This window comes from Lates calcarifer, unplaced genomic scaffold (genome assembly GCF_001640805.2).
Source record: "Lates calcarifer isolate ASB-BC8 unplaced genomic scaffold, TLL_Latcal_v3 _unitig_1425_quiver_1843, whole genome shotgun sequence".
Classification (NCBI taxonomy): Eukaryota; Metazoa; Chordata; class Actinopteri; family Centropomidae; genus Lates; species Lates calcarifer.
Window position 1 is genome coordinate 9,293 of NW_026115507.1, and position 7,002 is coordinate 16,294.

A 7,002-nucleotide genomic window follows, 5' to 3' on the forward strand; every position below is an offset into this window, starting at 1 on the left:
CTACAAATTAAATATTGGAGTGAGTTGTTCATTAGCGTGTTCATTTTAATTACTGCTCAGAGGGTAATTTGAAAAAATATCTTTTCAGTTTATAATGACCAGTTCTACACTTTTGTTGCTTAAAGGTTTTCACATAAGCTGCTGTTAAGACCTTTGTAAATTTGGTTGTTATTCATTAAATGAAAACAACACAAAACAAAAATATTTTAAATATGTGTTCATAAGAAGAATGTTGAAATAATGATTCTGTATGTGACCATCTGTGGTGGAAGAAATACTCTTGACTTTTTACTGAAGTATAATAAACAACACAAGTTAAAATCCTGCATTCTAAAATTGGCTTAACTGGTAGTGTTTATTATTGTTGTACAGTTCACAGTAACATACAGCTGCTTCAGTGATTAGTTGATAAACACACAATTAATTAATCATTTTACTTTTTCTTAAATATTTGTTGTTGGTTCTTCAGGAGATGATGACAGTCAACTGTTCATTTTCTGAAACAGCCTCTAATGTTTGTTACATGTGGTTCAATTGCAATGTTGAATATTTCTGTTTTCATGGTGAAACTGTTGATGAGGAATAGGTAGTAGTGTATTGATCATTTTTCCTTTGAATGTTTCTCTGTGATTTCCTCCAGGTGGCACCACTTCATCCACGACATCGTCCACGATCGCAGAGACATGGTCCACGATCGCAGAGACCTTGTCAAAGATGAGAGAGACGTTGTCCATGATCTGAGACATTGTCCCATGCTTCGTAGAGACCTTGCGATAGAATCGGCGGAGACGGGGTCACCGATTTGACGGCATTGCCCGCGATCATGGAGACATTGTTGATGGTCACAGAGACAGCGTCTATGATCTCAGAGACATCGTCCACGATCGCAAAGACGTTGGCCACGATCACAGAGACTTTGTCCATAATCTCAGAGACATTGTCCTCGATCACAGGGACGTAGTCCACGATCACAGAGTCTTCGCACAATGAAGTTCTTTGAGACCAGGACAGAGGCCTCCAGGTAATTCACAAACCCCTTTACATCAACTGTCCAACACAGACCAACACAGAGCACTGACATTAAACTGTTTATGTTCAGTATTCAGTGTATCTGAAAAGTGTAATAATAGAAGTAATCTGTAGTATAAAGATAATGTAGAAATAATTTGTATTAATAGAAGTAATGTAAAAGTAATTAGAAATATTAGAAGTAAGATGGACTAGTTAAAGTAAGCTGTTCCTACACGTAGCAATAAATGTTACCGGTAAATGTAGAAGTAATATGTAATAAGAAATGTAATATGTAATGGTAAAAGTACTCTAATATTAGAGGTAACAGTAAAAGCAATCTGTATGTAAAAATGTCAACTGTTATTGTTAAGGATCAGTCAAAGTGGGATTGAAAAAATATCTTCACTTCAGTTTGATTGTACATGATCAGAAATTCTTAATTATGTGTAGGTGCTAGGCACATTAGACTACACTGTACAAAGCAATATCAAGTCTACAAATTAAGTATTGGAGTGAATTATTCATTAGTGTGTTCATTTTAATTGCTGGTCAGAGGGTAATTTGAAAAATATCTACAGTTTATAATGACCAGTTCTACACTTAGTTGCTTAAAAGTTTTCACATAAGCTGCTGTTAAGACCTTTGTAAATTTGGTTGTTATTCATTAAATGAAAACAACACAAAACAAAAATATTTTAAATATGTGTTCATAAGAAGAATGTTGAAATAATGATTCTGTATGTGACCATCTGTGGTGGAAGAAATACTCAGACTATTTACTGAAGTATAATAAACAACACAAGTTAAAATCCTGCATCCAAAGATTTACTTAACAGGTAGTGTTTATTATTGTTGTACAGTTCACAGTAACATACAGCTGCTTCAGTGATTAGTTGATAAACACACAATTAATTAATCATTTTACTTTTTCTTAAATATTTGTTGTTGTTGGTTCTTCAGGAGATGATGACAGTCAACTGTTCATTTTCTGAAACAGCCTCTAATGTTTGTTACATTTGGTTCAATTGCAATGTTGAATATTTCTGTTTTCATGGTGAAACTGTTGATGAGGAATAGGTAGTAGTATATTGATCATTTTTCCTTTGAATGTTTCTCTGTGATTTCCTCCAGGTGTCACCACTTCGTCCACGACATCGTCCACGATCGCAGACACATGGTCCATGATCGGAGAGACATTGTTGAGGATGAGGGAGACATCGTCCTCGATCAGAGACATTGTCCACGATCGCAGAGACCTTGTCAAAGATGAGAGAGATGTTGTCCATGATCTGAGACATTGTCCCATGCTTCGTAGAGACCTTGCGATAGAATCGGCGGAGACGGGGGTCACCGATTTGACGGCACTGGCCCGCGATCATGGAGACATTGTTGATGGTCACAGAGACAGCGTCTATGATCTCAGAGACATCGTCCACGATCGCAAAGACATTGGCCACGATCACAGAGACTTTGTCCATAATCTCAGAGACATTGTCCGCGATCACAGGGACGTAGTCCACGATCACAGAGTCTTCGCACAATGAAGTTCTTTGAGACCAGGACAGAGGCCTCCAGGTAATTCACAAACCCCTTTACATCAACTGTCCAACACAGACCAACACAGAGCACTGACATTAAACTGTTTATGTTCAGTATTCAGTGTATCTGAAAAGTGTAATAATTGAAGTAATCTGTAGTATAAAGATAATGTAGAAATAATTTGTATTAATAGAAGTAATGTAAAAGTAATTAGAAATATTAGAAGTAAGATGGACTAGTTAAAGTAAGCTGTTCCTACACGTAGCAATAAAAGTTACCGGTAAATGTAGAAGTAATATGTAATAAGAAATGTAATATGTAATGGTAAAAGTACTCTAATATTAGAGGTAACAGTAAAAGTAATCTGTATGTAAAAATATCAACTGTTATTGTTAAGGATCAGTCAAAGTGGGATTGAAAAATATCTTCACTTCAGTTTGATTGAACATGATCAGAAATTCTTAATTATGTGTAGGTGCTAGGCACATTAGACTACACTGTACAAAGCAATATCAAGTCTACAAATTAAGTATTGGAGTGAATTATTCATTAGTGTGTTCATTTTAATTGCTGGTCAGAGGGTAATTTGAAAAAATATCTACAGTTTATAATGACCAGTTCTACACTTAGTTGCTTAAAAGTTTTCACATAAGCTGCTGTTAAGACCTTTGTAAATTTGGTTGTTATTCATTAAATGAAAACAACACAAAACAAAAATATTTTAAATATGTGTTCATAAGAAGAATGTTGAAATAATGATTCTGTATGTGACCATCTGTGGTGGAAGAAATACTCAGACTATTTACTGAAGTATAATAAACAACACAAGTTAAAATCCTGCATCCAAAAATTTACTTAACTGGTAGTGTTTATTATTGTTGTACAGTTCACAGTAACATACAGCTGCTTCAGTGATTAGTTGATAAACACACAATTAATTAATCATTTTACTTTTTCTTAAATATTTGTTGTTGTTGGTTCTTCAGGAGATGATGACAGTCAACTGTTCATTTTCTGAAACACCCTTTAATGTTTGTTACATTTGGTTCAGTTGCAATGTTGAATATTTCTGTTTTCATGGTGAAACTGTTGATGAGGAATAGGTAGTAGTGTATTGATCATTTTTCCTTTGAATGTTTCTCTGTGATTTCCTCCAGGTGTCACCACTTCACATGGTCCATGATCGGAGAGACATTGTTGAGGATGAGGGAGACATCGTCCTCGATCAGAGACATTGTCCACGATCGCAGAGACCTTGTCAAAGATGAGAGAGACGTTGTCCATGATCTGAGACATTGTCCCATGCTTCGTAGAGACCTTGCGATAGAATCGGCGGAGACGGGGGTCACCGATTTGACGGCACTGCCCGCGATCATGGAGACATTGTTGATGGTCACAGAGACAGCGTCTATGATCTCAGAGACATCGTCCACGATCGCAAAGACATTGGCCACGATCACAGAGACTTTGTCCATAATCTCAGAGACATTGTCCGCGATCACAGGGACGTAGTCCACGATCACAGAGTCTTCGCACAGTGAAGTTCTTTGAGACCAGGACAGAGGCCTCCAGGTAATTCACAAACCCCTTTACATCAACTGTCCAACACAGACCAACACAGAGCACTGACATTAAACTGTTTATGTTCAGTATTCAGTATATCAGAAAAGTGTAATATTAGAATTAATTTGCTATATAAAAATAATGCATAAGTAATCTGTATTAATAGTAATGTGAAAGTAATTAGCCATAGCAGAAGTACAATGTAATAGTCAAAGTAATCTGTTACTAGATGTAGTTTACAGCAGTAAAAGTTAACTGTGAATTTAGAAGTAATACGTAATAAGAAAAGTAACATGTAATGATAAAAGTAATCTGTAATATGAAAGCAATGCGTAAGTAATTGTAATCCAAAACAGAAGCAAAAATGTCACATTATAGTAAGACATAATGTTGAATATTTCTCTGTGTTTTCATGGTTAAACTGTTGATGAGGAATAGATAGTAGTGTATTAATCATTTTCCTTTGTATGTTTCTCTGTGATTTCCTTCAGGTGTCACCGCTTTGTCCACGATCGCAGAGACGTAGTCCACGATCACAGAGTGTCTTTGCACAATGAAGATGTTCTTTGCAACCAGGACAGAGGCCTCCAGGTAATTCACTAACAGCTTTGCATCAACTGTCCAACACAGAGTACTGACACTGACTTCAGTGATCAATTCAATTTTATTTATTTAGAGCCAAATCGTGGCAGAAGTTATCTTAAGGCACTCTTCATATAGAGCAGGTCTAGACCGAACTCTATATGTTGTAATATTTTCAGAGAGAGACCCAACAAATCCCACCATAGGCAAGCACTAGGTGACAGTGAAGAGGAAAAACTCCTCTTTCAATGCTGAAACCTCAAGCAGAACCAGACTCAACCTGGGCAGCCATCTGCCTCGACTGGTTGGGTTGAATTAGTTGATAGACTCTTCATTTTCTGAAACAGCCCTCTAATGTTCTGGTTCAGCTGTAATATTGAATATTTCTGTGTTTTCATAGTTAAACTGTCAATGAGGAATAGGTAGTAGCGTATTGATCATTTTCCTTTGTATGTTTCTCTTTATTTTCCACCAGGTGTCACCACTTCGTCTGCAATCACAGAGACATGGTCCATGATTGGAGAGACATTGTTGAGGATGGGGGAGACATTGTCCATGATTGCCGAGACGTGCAACAATTGCAGTGACAGAGTTCCTCATACAATGAAGGAATTCAGGACTGAGGCCTCCAGGTAACAGAAACAGCTTTACATCAACTCCAATACAGAGCACTGGCATCAAATTGTTTATGTTTAGTGTTTCTTCAGACTGAATAGCTCATACTTTGTCAAAACATAACCCATTAATGAAGTTTATTTACATAAAGTGACTGTTACTGTTTAAGTATCAGAAAGATAATGACTAGTTATGCCTCATTAGTAGTAGTGTTTGGAAAAACCTGGTTTTAAACAAATGTTCCATGTATTTCAGATGAATCCACAGAAACAACAGGATCCACCAAAATGGTGATGGTAAGAAAATATTTTTATTTGATATATTTGTTTAGAAACAGATCAATAATATATTTCTGAAACTTCACATCAACAAACAATTTATTCAGTTATTAAAATATGATTAGGAAATACAGACACTTGAACTGTCTCTCAAATGTCACTGAAATAAACAAAAACAATGTAACAGAAGTAATTTGTAACAATGTAATCTGCCATATAAAAATTTGGTATAAGGTATTAACAATGTGTCTTATCAGGTGTAATGTAATTTAAAAGTCATTTGTAATAACAGAAAAAAGATGAAACAATCAAATGTATCTTTAGTATAAAAGTAATTTCCATTAATAAGGGTCTATCTGTAAATTTAGAAGTAGTTTAGGTGTCACAAACGGTCAAAAAATGTTGTAGTATAGTATGCCGTTAAAAGTGATCAAAAATGTTCAAAAAATGTCATAGTATTGCAAGGCGTTAAAAATGATCAAAAACCATCAAAAACCGTCAAAAAATGTCACAGCATAGTAAGGTGTCAAAAATGCCATAGTAAAGGAAGGCATGAAAAATGGTCAAAAAATGTCATAGTATAGTATGCCGTTAAAAGTAATCAAAAATGTTCAAAAAAAAATGTCATAGTATTGCAAGGAAGGCATGAAAAATGGTCAAACATTATCAAAACCGTCAAAAAATGTCACAGCATAGTATTGCAAGGCATGAAAAAGTGATCAAAAAATATCTCAGTATAGTAAGGCATGATAAATGGTCAAAAATGTCATAGAATACCGTCAAAAAATGTCACAGTATAGTATGCCGTTAAAAGTAATCAAAAATGTTCAAGAAAAATGGTCAAAAAATGTCATAGAATACCGTCAAAAAATGTCACAGTATAGTATGCCGTTAAAAGTAATCAAAAATGTTCAGAAAAATGTCATAGTATTGCAAGGCATGAAAAGTGATCAAAAAATGTCATAGGATAGTAAGGTGTCAAAAATGCCATAGTATAGTATGCCGTTAAAAGTAATCAAAAATCTTCAAGAAAAATGGTCAAAAAATGTCATAGTATACCGTCAAAAAACATCACAGTATAGTAAGGTGTTCAAAACCATCAAAAAATGTCATAGTATAGTAAGGTGTCAAAAATGCCATAGTATAGTATGCCGTTAAAAAGTAATCAAAAATGTTCAAGAAAAATGGTCAAAAAATGTCATAGTATTGCAAGGCGTTAAAAATGATGAAAAACCTTCAAAAAACATCATAGTATAGTAAGGGTGTCAAAAATGCCATAGTAAAGGAAGGCATGAAAAATGGTCAGAAAATGTCATAGTATACCGTCAAAAACTGTCAAAAAATGTCATAGTATAGTAAGGTATGAAAATGGTCAAATGTCATAGTATAGTATGGGGTCAAAAACCATGAAAAA

The 7,002-nt window shown here is 35.0% G+C and overlaps 1 long non-coding RNA gene across 1 annotated transcript; it reads left to right on the top strand.

Moving 5' to 3' along the window:
- The first annotated feature begins 3,730 nt into the window (after positions 1 to 3,730).
- LOC108888982 (uncharacterized) lies at positions 3,731 to 6,648 on the top strand. The gene is made up of 4 exons (XR_007809547.1): positions 3,731 to 4,122; positions 4,605 to 4,704; positions 5,171 to 5,327; positions 5,566 to 6,648. It is a non-coding gene; the product is annotated as an uncharacterized LOC108888982 (long non-coding RNA).
- The last annotated feature ends 354 nt before the right edge of the window (positions 6,649 to 7,002 follow it).